The sequence below is a fragment of the Grammomys surdaster genome, unplaced genomic scaffold, assembly GCF_004785775.1.
Source record: "Grammomys surdaster isolate TR1022 unplaced genomic scaffold, NIH_TR_1.0 184, whole genome shotgun sequence".
NCBI lineage: Eukaryota > Metazoa > Chordata > Mammalia > Rodentia > Muridae > Grammomys > Grammomys surdaster.
In genome coordinates this window covers 5,746,798-5,760,383 of record NW_021604629.1, presented here as the reverse complement: position 1 = coordinate 5,760,383, position 13,586 = coordinate 5,746,798, and the positions used below count along the sequence as shown (strand labels likewise).

The 13,586-nt window shown below is 46.4% G+C and overlaps 1 protein-coding gene across 1 annotated transcript in view; it reads right to left on the bottom strand.

Moving 5' to 3' along the window:
• Tead1 (TEA domain transcription factor 1) overlaps positions 1 to 13,549 on the bottom strand; it is a 223,663-nt gene extending 210,114 nt beyond the window's left edge. The window contains exon 1 of the mRNA XM_028768020.1: positions 13,339 to 13,549. The gene's annotated coding sequence lies outside the window, so the exon portion shown is untranslated. The remainder of the gene's footprint in view (positions 1 to 13,338) is intronic.
• Positions 13,550 to 13,586: the final 37 nt, after the last annotated feature.

Sequence of the window (13,586 nt, the reverse complement as noted above, 5' to 3'; positions counted from 1 at the left end):
TGTATGCCTGTGTGTGTGTGTGTGTGTGTGTGTGTGTGTGTGTGTGTGTGTGTAGAAGAGAGACCATTGGGGAGAAAAGTCAAGCCTGGCAATCTGTAATCCCAGAGCTCAGAAGATGGGAGAAGGATGCACACTAGAAGCTAGTTTAGGCTAACAGCAAGATTCTCAAAGGGGGGTGAGAGACAAGAAAGGAAGGAGAAAGAGTGAAGGGAATGAGGCCTGAGCAGGAACTCCAGCAAAGAGGAAAGTTGGGAAGCCTGAAACGCACCCCTTCTCCAGTGGGGACAGATGGGAAAGGTTCCGTCTCAGTGGGACTGAGACCTGTGGTAGAGGGGGCAGGAAGCTTAGGAAAGTTGGAGGGACACACCATGAAGCTTCCTGAAGGCTGGCTGTGTGGTTTCATGGGCCTTACACCCCCGAGCACCATTCCTCCCCTACTTTTCAGGGGAGGACATAGTGCCTGGCCTGGGTCACAGTGTCGATAGCAAAATGGGCCTGGACCTATGTCTGATGACATGGACATTTTGTCAAGCTAATTTGCAGAAGCCCAATAGTGAACTAAGCTGGGGTCAGACCAAAACTCTACAATACAAATATCTATAAGGACCAGGAAGAGGGCTGGCTGAGACAGGGAAAGACAAGAACCCACAACTAGCACGCAGAGACCCCAGCTACCAACAGACCTAAGAAGAGCTGAGCAAAACAGTTACAAACCTTTCTCTCCCTTAAAACCAAGGTATCAGAGAAGAATACCACCCTCTTCCCCATCCCATCTCAAAGTTCATCCTCTGAAAAGCAAGTGATAACCAATGGGAGGATGGGGGTGGAATTTATCAAGGTTACCTGGGGGTACCCTATCCCAACAGGAGTCATTTACACAAAGCTGCCTTGGGGGAACTGAAGGCAAGCCTCTAGACCACCAGCCTAGAGACCAGTGGGGCAGAGCAGCCTCCAGCTTCCCAAGCACACCTACTCCTCCCACACAGACTACGGGAAGTGGACAGATCCCTTGCTCTCATTCCAATGGCCAGTCCAAAAAACTAAAGCCAAAAGCTAGAGTTGACCTTTGCTCTTTCCCTGCCAGACAAACAGAAGGCTCCTCTGGGCCACACCCAACTGTTTAAGGTCTCAGCCACGTTTATACTCAAGATGGAGAAAATGGAACTTACAGAGATAAAGTATCCATCCTCTTTCCAAGGCAAAACCATTAACAAAGAAGTCTCTTTGTTTCCACATCAAGGACTACCTTAACTCATTCAAATTCCACAATAAAACCTGATAGGTGGTAGGTAATCCTAAATCTTTTGTTAGTCAGCACATCTAAGAACTGGCAGTGTGACCTTGGGAGGCTCAGAAAACCTTTGGAGCTTCTTCACAAGTCTCAATTACAAATGGAGCTTTTTACATTTGAATGGCTGGTGTTTAAGAACTGGCTAAAAACAGAGCCTACCTCCCCTTCCTACCCAAATTCCCACTGGGACACCCATGAATTATCACAACCGAAAAGACCAGGGGTGAACTGGCCTTAGAAGTGTGGGTTCAGTGGGCTCCCAGATTCAACTCATATACTCAGGCAGCTCCAGGGGCAGACACCCCAGCATCACCCCAGATCTAAAGCCCTGTAGTTGGCTGGCAGCATGTTAGAGAGCTTGCCTGGCCCATGTGAGGCCTTGAGTCCGGTCCACAGAACAAACCTAAGGCCACAGAAAAACCAATGACAGAGGCTTCCCACCCCAAACTCCCTGAGTACCTCCAATGCCCTCTGCCAACAGCACCAACGGAGGACGAGTTCCTGGGCTCAAAGACCAAATCCAGAGGCTCCAGTCTCCCTCGGACCTCGGACACTGAATTGAATACAACACTGAGACAGCACAGCCAGATAAGCCCCAGCATTGCCGGGTGTGGTGCCATACGCCTTTAATCCCAATGCTCTGGGAGGCAAAGAACCTGGTCTGTAGAGTGAGTTCCAAGCCAGTCAAACTATACAGGGAGACCCTGTCTCAAAGACAAACACAAAAGACTCACTAGCACTAAATGAATTCATACTGACATTTGGTATGGGGCAAAGATTTCTTCCAAACATTCCTCAGACTCCATCCCATTTTCTCCACCCATGTGTGTGCACTAGTTGGGTCTTCCTAAGAACCAAAGGCACTGGAAGCCTCAGGACCCCTACTCCTTCCTTCTCCACAGGACTACAGGTTACAAAAGAGGATCTGAACACACACACACACACACACACACACACACACGCACGCATGGGGGGGGGTTGCGGGGGAGCCAAAACATACTGCAAGAACATTCAAACCTCCTGTACAGACGCTGTTCTTTCTACCTAATCTACCACATCCTATGAACTAAAGTATTCTGAAAGTAAAGCCGGGTGCCAAGACAAGCCACATTGAGAAGAAGTATGAAACTAAACAGTGGCCACAGTGTTAAGGAAGACAATTAGGATGAGACTGGAGGATGTGGGACAAGAAAAGCCCTGTGAACGGTAAGAAAACTGGAGAGTGCAGAAGTTGAAAGCTCAGCTATCAATTAAAATGACTTAGACTCCTTCCCCCACCACCACCTTACAATTTACAAACTGGACATGGTATCAGGCAAGATGCCCATGTGCTGTCCAGAGGTGACTTCATCTTCTACTTGATCCTTCATGATGTCATTTCACTAGATGCCATCAAGCTTAAGAGCAGCTGACAAGAGCGTTTGCCTAGCAGGCACAATTCCCTGGTTTAGCTGGCGACACACAAGGCAGAGGCAGGAGGATCAGAAGCTTAAGGTTACCCTCAGCTATACAGTAAGCAAGTTTGATGCCTACCTAGGCTACATAAGGCCCAGTCTCGAACAAAAAATAAAAAAGTAAATTTAATCAGTAACTACAAGGGCATCCATCATTTGGGAGCCAAAAATTCAACATTACTAGCATTTAGTAAGTAAAAGATTTCCCGCACTTTGTTGAGACAGGATCTCATTAAATAGCTTGGGTTGGCTTGGACCTCAGAGATCTGCAGGCTTCTGACTCACAGGGCTCAGGTTACATTAGGAAGGACCCAGGTCTTTGGTACATGCTGGGCCAGGACTACTACTAGGCTACACTCAACCTAATATGCTCCATTTGACATACCCCCGGGGCTTCATTTAAAAGCAGTGGCTCTCAACCCCTCTGCAGCTGCATATCAGATATTTATATTACAACTCATAACTAGTAAAATTACAGTTATGAAGTAGCAGCAGAATAGTTTTATGGTTAGGGGGTCGAAGCATTGGGAAGGCTGAGGGCCGCTGCTTTAAAGGATCTCTCTGGGTCTTCCTGTCCCTTCTTCACCAAACCCAGCAAACCGATGTGAGCTCCGTTCATTAGATGTAAATACTGTTTGAACCGCCACCAAAACTCAAGGGACACAACAGGGGTACGACAGAGGGCAGTCAGAGAGCAGTGACTGCATCCCAAGTTCATCACTTTGAACACACAATTCACATTATAAAACCTAACCTTTGAGAGTATGCAACATACTGTCTTCAGGAAAGCCGAGGAGGGGGCACTGTCCGGTTTTGAAATCTTGCTGTCCCTCTGCCTGAAGGCCTCCTTCCGGCCCCACCACTCTCCTCCCTGAAACATTTTTAGTTTTAATTTTTTCAGACTGGGAAACCTGACTGAGCGGCACGCCCTTCCACGCATGGCTTCTTAGGAGATAAGGAAAGAAAGCCGATAAAATCCAGGTGGTCCCTGGCTCAGGCTCCCACAGAGCAATCTAACTGCTCAGCCTGTTCGGCCAGAGTGACCTAAAAACTCAGGGTCAATGACACACCCTGAGCTGTAGCAGAGAATCTGAACAGACTAGGACCAGTTAGAACAGCTGACTTCAAAAACTACCCACGTGAAATTGTGAAAGGATTCAAAAGAATAAAAACAACTCAACAGGCAAATTGGCTTCCCAGGTCGAGTCCTGCAGTCAGCTCACTTATCCAGGAAATACCTGGAATAAGACTTTCATCACTTAGGCTAACAAATGTCCTGTCCCCTTAAATATACAAATAGCAAATAAACAGAGAAAAAAAAAAACCTGAATTAGCATGTGAAATGTACCTGATCCAGAAAGGGGGAGCTTAGAGGAGGAAAAGACCAACTGTGCAGTCTGCAGTCTTTGGGAGCACCAGGGCCAGGAGGCTAAGAACCACTCCTGCAGTTTGCCTGAGAGCAGCCGCTGACTAGTGGAAGCAGCACTCCAATGCCTAACCCCATTTTCCAGGTGAGGAAATGGAAGGCAGCCTGCCTTAAGTAGTCTTAGAGTTTTGGAGAAGGCCAGATGTGAAAAGGCAGAGTTTGAGGCTAGCCTAGTCTATGTGAGTTCCAGGTCAGTCAAAGCTACTTTAATAAAAACTAAAATTACAAAGAGAACAACGAAGTTAGCCATGAGCTGTGACCCTCTCTGCCTCCCAAAACTAGGTTCCAGGTCCAAGCCCTTTGCACTTTCTTCGTAAGGAAATGGCCCCTTCCAACAGTCACCAAAAGAATTTACAGACATCAGGCTCAAAATCAAGAAGGGAGACTCAAAAGGCCTTTCATCTGGAAAGATATAAATTACCTATTTTCTGAAGAATTTTCATTTAATTCTTATTACCGCTTTGCAAAGGGAACTCCAACTATTATATATTTACTGATGGACTCCTCCACACACTGTACTGGGGAGCGTGGCTCCAAGCAAGGAAGGCAGAAACTTTGCAGAGCTGCTTATTTATTGAGCTTTGCCTGGATGAGACCCTGGCTTTTGGCGGAGCCACCTGCAGGCTGACCTCCCAGGCAGTCCCTAGAAAGTCTGATCTGTCAAGACTCCAGTGAGTACTTCACAGTTATTACCCAGTGAACCTTCTCTACAGAGTTACAGATAGTAAAGGAGACAAGCATCCCAAGAACTGAGGCAAGAGGATGGTGAATTCCAGGACAACTTGGGCTATACTAAAAGATCCTGCCCTAAAAGGAGAGGGGGGAAGGGATGGGAGGAGAGGTACCATCCTGATGAAGATACTAAAGCCCGAAGACAGAAAGGTCATAGTAGCCATGACAGTCTAGAATGGCCAAAGTTGACACAACCACACTCCAGGTGATGACATTCTTAGGTGTGCTTACTACTTACTGACTTGTCTCAGGACAACTGCATGCAATCTATTGGCTCTGAAGAGTATCTGAAAGTCAAGTGGAAGAACAGAACCACCGAATGGCCAGCCACAAGATTCTCCCTTTCATACACATCCCAATTTCCAAAACACTCAAGCTGGCTGGGGATGTATAGCTCAGCTGGTAGAATGCTTACATGTCAACAGTAAACCCAGGGTTCCGGTGTCAACACCACATAAACCTGGAACAGTGACACATACCCACAATCCCAGCACTCAGGAGGAGGGAACATGATGGTCAGTTCAAAGTCATCCTCAGGTTACAGAGTGAGTTCCAGGCCAGCCTGGGATACATGAAATAAGAAAGATAAAAAACGCCTCTTGGGCTGAGGCTATAACTTAACAGAGGTATGAGAGAAAAAGAGAGAAGGGAGGGCTTGATGCTTAGTACCACAAAGATGAGAAGAAAATAAAGATTTGTCCTTTAGAACTTGGTAAGTTCCGGGCCAGAGAGATGGCTCAGCAGTTAAGAGCACTGACTGCTCTTCCAGAGGTCCTGAGTTCAATTCCCAGCACTCACATGGTGGCTCACAGCCATCTGTAACAGGATCCAATGCCCTCTTCTGGTGTGTTTGAAGACATCTACAATGTACTCACATATACATAAAATAAATAATTATTTAAAAAAAAAAGAACTCACTAAATTCAATACACACACCTTCCCCACTGGCTTCTCACTACCTCTGCATATCTGCCTTGGAGGGGCCCAGAGACTGCTCACTGGCTATCTTTTCCTTTTCACCAAGTCACAAGCAGCAGCTCTAAAGATCTGGATGCCCAAGTGCCCGAGAGTTAAGGAGAGGAAGCGTGGAAGTGTGAGGACTGGAAGCTGAGCACCATGGTCCCTGTAAGTCTGATTTAGAGCTGCTGTTGGGCTTTCCCGACCCCTCAGTGCTCAAATGCACAGGAGGAGCTCTAGAGTATATCCCACTCAGAGTAAGACCTCAGCAGCCAGACCAGAACTCTGCTCTAAGCCTTAGGAATTGCATCTGGAAACAACTAACAACTACTGGCCTCTCCAGGGGAGTTGGTGATGCCAGACACAGAGAGGCCAGTCTGCTTCTTTCATACAAAAAGATGGGCCAGTAAGATGGCACACACGATCAATAAAAATAAGTATTTCTTTAAAAAGTAGGACTTTGTATATTGTTTTTTAATTCCAGGAAGATTCCTCTAAATTCCTAGGCACAGACAACTGAGAAAGCACTTACTCTATCACAGGGTTTAAAAAAGAAAAAAAGAAAAACAAATAGAGCATAGTCCCCTGTCCTGAGGAGATGTCTTCAGAGGTCTTTTAGGGTCTCAGAACTCTAAGGAAAGCAGCCCTCAGGCTCTCTGGCTGGTGCTCATATAGGCAGAAGTAGAGGGTGACCAGGGTGTGAAGCAGAAGTTGTGAATCAGTCTCTAAATGGGTCTGTGTGCCCTCAGTCTCAAATTCAAATGTCAAAATGTGAAAACAGGTGAGGGACCTGAAGGGTGGGGGTGCACACACAGGTGGGGAGGTGATGGGAAAGGGTCTCACCATAGCTTTCCAGGCATGTGTAACTGAGGCAAAAACATGTGCTCAGCAGCTGATAAGCCAGTGGTCATGTGCATGGCCAAACATCCTAAACCATGTAATGTGTGCACAGAGCCCAGCAGCTCCAGCAAGCTCATCCATGGGGTGATTCTGGCTTGCATTCAGCTTTGCTGGACACCTACATGATATTCTAGAAGCATTTCTTAACAATTCCTCATTAAGAACATAAGCTGCTTCCTGTCTCCAAATCTCTGGCCCTTTCCAGACATACATGTCATTCATTTTTGCACTTTGTGATGAAGGTGAAAGAAAATTAGGCTAAGCTTTCAGTATGTATAATGGAAACCTTTTATCATACTAGAAACATCAACAATGTTATCTCATCAGTACGTAAAACAAAATCGGACTCTGAATTAAGGGAACCCTTAGCTCTACCAGTGTGAAAATGAACACTGGCATCCTGTTTTCTGCTGGTAACAGCAGCCAACGCAGGCCAGCACCCTCACCCCTTCAGCTGATGGGAAATTGACTTCAACCACTATTGTCTTGGAGAGGCTCTGAGGTGAGGAGGCAGCGAGGGGGAAAAGGACTGAAAGAAATCCTTCCAGAAGAAAACATAGGCTCACAATGGTTTGGGAATCAGGCCCCAGCACACCCCAGCCCGGGTGATGGGTGATCTGAAAAACAAGGCATATCAAAGTGCTATTGATAAGCTGACTCAGTAGACAGCTTATCTGAGGCCCTCATGGACCATATGGTGCCCCAACTTCTGCTGCCTGTTGCTGCCACAACAATAGACTCGCCTGCCCAGAAAGCACTGTGATGGGACAGAAGCTCGGCAGCAGAGGCATGTCGCCCGGCTATGGTGTTTACATTTTATTTTGTGCTGTTAGCTTTGTGTGTCCCCCAGCGGGGACTTGAAACACACACCACACACGCTTCATGTCAGACACCATGGCTACCTGCAGAACACACATGGAAGTGTGCTGTACGTGCGCCTGTGGATGGGGACAGATCAGGTGAACAAGAAAAGCAGATGTCAATTTCAGAATTAGAACATGGCTGGTGGGGGAGGGTGAGCAGGCAGGCTCCCAGCTAGGCAGGAGCAGACAATGCTCTTTTCTCAAAAAACACTCTGGCCAGGCGGGCCTCTGGGAGTGGCTATTTAAAACACTTGGCTTCTTTTATTCCACCACCATGGAAGTGAATTCAGTTCTTCGGAGCCAGAGCAAATGAAGTCATTTGGTTTCTGTGGGTTCTCTATGCACTTCGGCAGTAGGAATCGAGCCATCTAAAAGCTGCCCTTCCCTCTGTTTTCCTTGAAAAAGCCAGTAAGGTCACAGCAAAATTCTAGGATATGGGGTACTGGAAAGGATGCTATCAAAGCCATCAGGAAGTCATGGTGTGAAGGCAAACAGGTATCACCTTCCAAAGGCTTGGGTTGGCATGAAGGACTGACCACGACTCTGGTCAAGTGAATGCATAAGTATTTTGTGTGTCTTCTCAGAGATTTTCCTGTCTTTGCAGATGATCATAAAATATTCATTTATCTAGTAGACTACGTATTAGAGAAAAGACACTGGTTTTTAATAAACTCTGCAGCTACAGTGTCAGGTGACATAAAAGCTGCCCTACGATGTAGGTCCTCAAGGTAGTTCAAAAGCAAAGATGGAGACAGAAGGCTCTACAACCAAGCTTGTGCAGAACGAACGATCCTGGTTTCATCTGTGACACCATCCCCATACCTAAGTGGACAACATTCTTGGATGAACTTCTCAAATTTTCTTAAACAGTCTCAGATTTTTTTAAAATCTCCTTTTAAGTTAAATTGAGATTGCACTTGAACTCCATCCAAGAGCGAGGCTGAACTGAATTATGATAATTAGAAAGCTGTGCCTATAATTTTTTTTTAAAGAAGGCAGGAGAGTTGATGTATTTTTTTTTTAAAGTTCATGCCAGAGAATATAAGTTCAGAATGTTCTCACATAATTCACATTTTCACCATTATGAGCAGTTTTCCAGTTTGCCTATCAGTATTGCTGTGTATTCCCAGGCCTTAGTGCTATAGAACATACAAACCTGTCAGATGCCTAGAAGAAGCTCCCAGAATTTCCCCCTGCAGAGGTGGACACTTAACTTCTTCATCAGTAAATCAGCCCACGTTTAAGTCTAAGTTAATTTCCCAACACTCTGTCTTTCCCCATTAGAAAAAAATGTTAATGGGGGGTTGCCATGTGGCTGTTGTTACAGGGGCTGCCTATCATGCATGAGACCAGAGTGTGATCCCAAGCAAGGGTATAATATAAACCCAGTGTGGTGACACGGGTCTGTACTTCAGCACGTAAGCAGCACAAGAATGAAGACCGTGAGTCCAGGATCTTGCTCAGCTACACAGTAAGCTGAAGGCCTGGTACATGGGACCTGTTTCAAAAAACAAACAAACAGACAGACAAAAAGCTAATGAAATTGTATGACAGAGCCTTAAAAACTAGTATGAATAAGAAAAGAACATAGAAAATATCAGCTTGAAATGGGGGGGAGAGGTTTACACAGCCCTCCCTTGGGCTGCCACAAAACTGAAAAGACATTTTCTCTGAAATACCAGCCCCATTATCCAATCAGAAGAGGACACACATACATACACACACACATACACACACACACACACACCCCACAGGGCACACATCCATCATCCCTACCCCCACTCCAGCCTGAGGAAGCCATCCTGAGACAATTGTGTAAGTGAACAAAATGGGAACTTGGGATCAGGGAGCAGCCCACCCTCTAGGAAACACTAACCTGATCCCTGCCCTGCAAAACCAAAACTTGCCATTTGCTTGGACCAAGTGAAAAAAAGCACATCTCAAAGCTCTCCTACTCTGCCTCAATGCAAAGTTGGAACATTTCTAAAGAAATGATCTCATTCCAACCTCAAGTTCAAATGTGAACTTAAGGAGAGCCATGACAGAGAACCTTGAAGGACTGACTGGCAACACAGTTCACAACTTTGAAACTGAACAAAAAAATCCTCCCAAAATGGAGACCCAAATATTCCAACTTTATACACATACTATGCCCCAGAAGCCAGCTATGCACAGTGGCCACACAACAGTGTCTAAATGAGTGTCTACCAAAAAGGCCAGCCCTGAGCTAGTGCTAAGGACTGACCTGAATTGCTTTATTTTTATCACCTTGACAAACAATAAATAAAACATATTAACACTACATGACTTAGGTTCCTACATAAAGGTAAGATGATCTGAAGCCTCTACAGCTAATAGAAGAAAAGGCAGCACGCAGCTCCAGAACATAATGGCAGCCATCCCCAGTGCCCAAGCAGTCAAGCACAGCGGATGTTGGTCAACGAGGGTGAGCAACAATATATTTTTCTTACGGAATTCAGAAGTAGGATATAAGCAGTCTGCAATTTCAGTCACAAAACTGTAATAAAAGAGAAACCTGCCTTAATTAGCAAAAATGATGAAGGTTTTCTTGCAGTTTGGGGGAGAAAGCTGAGCACTTGCTTCAGGTAGTATTTCTTAAGCCTGAAGGAAAAAAAAAAAGACCCTACTCAAAAGTTGTACCACTCGACAGATTCCGAATGGCTGTTACTCAGAAACACACACATATACTTCTTCTGCTTTCATATGCCCTTTATGGAAAAACAGGACCAAACACCTAAAATGGTAGCTTCGAAGCAAGGGCCCTAATCTCTGCACAGATATGGGTATTCTTTTGAAGCCTACTGGATAGCACACAGTTATCTACATGGACCTCTGGAGTGATTAAGACACCATCACAATTTCCATTTGCAAGCAGTTTAATTATACTCACAATTAGCCCGTAACACATGAGATTAGAGAGGAAAGTAATCCTACAGATGTTCAGGCTCTTCTTGTACAAGCATGGATTGGGGACGGAGGAGGGGATCTATCTATTACCAAAGCCGGCAACAACTTCCTAATGCTGCTCACAGCCTGTCTCATGGTTGGAGTCTCCATTCCCTCAACTGCTCTTGTTATATACACCTTTCCACAGACAATATGATGCCAAACACAGTCTAGACACAGATAGTTCCATAAAGATATACCTTCTTACATTTGCTTCTGTGTATCGCCAGAACCAACCAAAATCAAAACTAGTTATGCACTACTGAATTTAAGAACAACAACAACAAAAAAAATCTTTTCTTAGTTTTCTGTTTTCTTCCCAAATCAGAAGATGCCAGACTTCAAAATAAGTATGTGAAGATATAATCCCAGCTGTACACAGCAAAGAGGGGGAGAGAAAGAAGGAGGGTCAGGAAGCCAGGTCCGCACCAGGTGACCCATGCAGGCCCACCCTCACAGTCTCAGTGCTATAAGGGAAGTGCACTGTATGTACCACAGTAGCAGCGACAGTGGGAAGCGCACACTGTGTGCACAGTACAAGCAAGAGTTACTCATTCAGTTACTGTAGCCTGGGTCACACTATGCTACAAAGTCTGCCTGCTTCAAATTAAAGGTCACTAACTATATACATGTCCTGGTGAGTCCTGCCCTTTGCTTGTACAAAATCTCCAATAATCCCAGAATGTTCCCTAGAATTTATAGAGGATCCCAGGAAGAAGGACCTCACACAAAGATTCCTTCTCCCCCTTTTCCTCCCCACCTTTTTTTTTACTCTTTTGTAAAGGCAAAGTGTCTCTCTGGCTTTGTTTCAAACTTGTTTTTAAAAAATAAAAAGTATTCTAATATTTCCCTAAATCTTCAATTTAAACAATACTTGCCATTAAACAGAAAATAAAATGGTTTACTGAGGACATGAACAAGACTCAGTAATGGAAGACAGCTTATCAGCTCATTTTTTCATACAAACAATAAATAAAAGAACTGCAAACTCTGTTGAAAATCTGAAACCTAAGAGTCCAACACAGAGTTACACATTCAAAGAAATACTACACAAAAAGATCTTATGACCATTTATGGAAATACTGAGATTAGAAAAATCCGCCTTTCCCCCTTAAAATCATCAACAATTTAAAACCTTGCTGTTGACAAAGGTTTAGCTAAACGCATTTGTCTTTCGGGAGTCATGCTGTAACTGAGTCTACTGTTTCCTTCTAAAGAGGAAAGATTCTTACCAAAGTTGGATCTAACTCTGGCCCTTATAAGCATTCAGATGTGCCTGGGCCCAAAGATCCAGCTATTCACAGAAAAGCGCAGACTCCGCTGAAAGGCGGAAGCCCCTGGCACAGTCTGTACAGCCTGAGGACTATTCCCAGTCCCAGTCTCAAGGCAGATTAGCCCCCACCCAAGAGCTCAAGCTTGCAGAGAGACAAGCTACTCTTTGGCTCCGGGTAGATCGAGTCTCCCTAACGGAAAGGATCTGTCCACCCGGGGAACCACCTGCAGGCACTCAGCACGCTCTAAACCACCAGACCACCTAAACTTCCAGAACGAATCCACGCTACAAGGCGTAGAGGAGACTGAGATTCTGTTACTTTGCATTATCTGTAGGAATTGAAATATTTTCCTTTCACTATTTTGAAATATGATCGTATTTACAGACCTTTTTTGTTCCAAGGACCTCGGCTCCTTTCAAATGGCGCTATTTTAAAACCCGGCCTTTCTACACTCCCGATTCCTGGAATATCTGTCTGTAAGTTTCCAGCGCTGAGATCAATTTGCATTTCTGTAAATCACAGACAGCTTCTAAGAACCTAACAAGCCTCCTGAGAAACGCTGGTGGCTGGTATTTCATTGTTTCATAAATATTTTTATATGGGTGACACCATTCAACTTTAAATAAATCCTTAAAAAGAAAGACGATTAAACACCGAGGAAAACTAGTCTGGGTTTTATTTTCACGGGAAGAAGATAAGTGAAGTGTGAGCCTCTCATTGTTTTCCACTTCTTAAAATGTAGCTTTGATTTTTAAAAAATGCATTAAAAAAGAAAAAGGAAACTCCTAGAAGTTGAACTTTCTTTCAAACGGGCCTCTAGACTTTGAAAACAAGTGGTGCTGCCGCGAACAAAGGCTAAAAGTGTCCTCAGATTTTTTTTTTATTTCTTTTTTTGCCCTCCTGGGGATCGTTTCTCCTCCAATAAACAAACAAATCCCCCAGTATTTCCTACCGAGGGGAAGTTTTCCAGGGAGAGTCTACTCCCGGGTTTGGTGGTAAGTGCGACTCAGTCTTTTTTGGACACAATGTTTCTGCTGACTCCTGAAAATTTTCCACTTGAATGTGCACTGGAGCGGCGGCGGCGGCGGCGACAGCTCTGGAGAGGCGGCAAGGGCGAGAGAGCCCTCTTTCATCTCCCGGGAGGAGGAGCCCGGATCGGCGCGGACCCCGAAGGGGCCGGGCGCCGGGGGAGTCAACCGGCTGAAGGCTCTAGGCTGCGCGCCGGACGCTCTCCCCACCCGCGATCGCGCCGAACTCGGCGCTTCCCAGACAAGGAGCGAGGTGCGCGGGAGAGGGACGCTGGAGAGAGGGGCGCGCAGGAAAGGCGAGCGGAGCCGCCTGTTGCCGCTCGGGGTTGCGGCCCAACTTGCAGGGCGGCGGGGCCGCTCCCCTTCGGGAGCCGCACACACAAAGCGCCGATCGCGGTGACGCCTAGACAGCCCGCGCCCCCGAGTCCGCCCCGCGCGCAACTTACCTCGGCCGCCCGAGCGGGCGCGGCAAACTTTGGGGCGCTGGGCCGCCGCCCCCGCGCTACTCCAGCCGGTACTCCCCGCGGTACTCCCGCGCCGGGCAGCCCCAGCCCGGCCTCGCCGGCTCCCGGGACAGGCAGGGCGCGCCCGGGCAGCTGCCCGCACTCTGGCGACGCTGCGCGCTGGGGGGTCAGCGCATGGCCTGCGCCCCGCCGCGGCCGCCCCGGGCCCGGGCCCCGGCGCGCGGACTCCC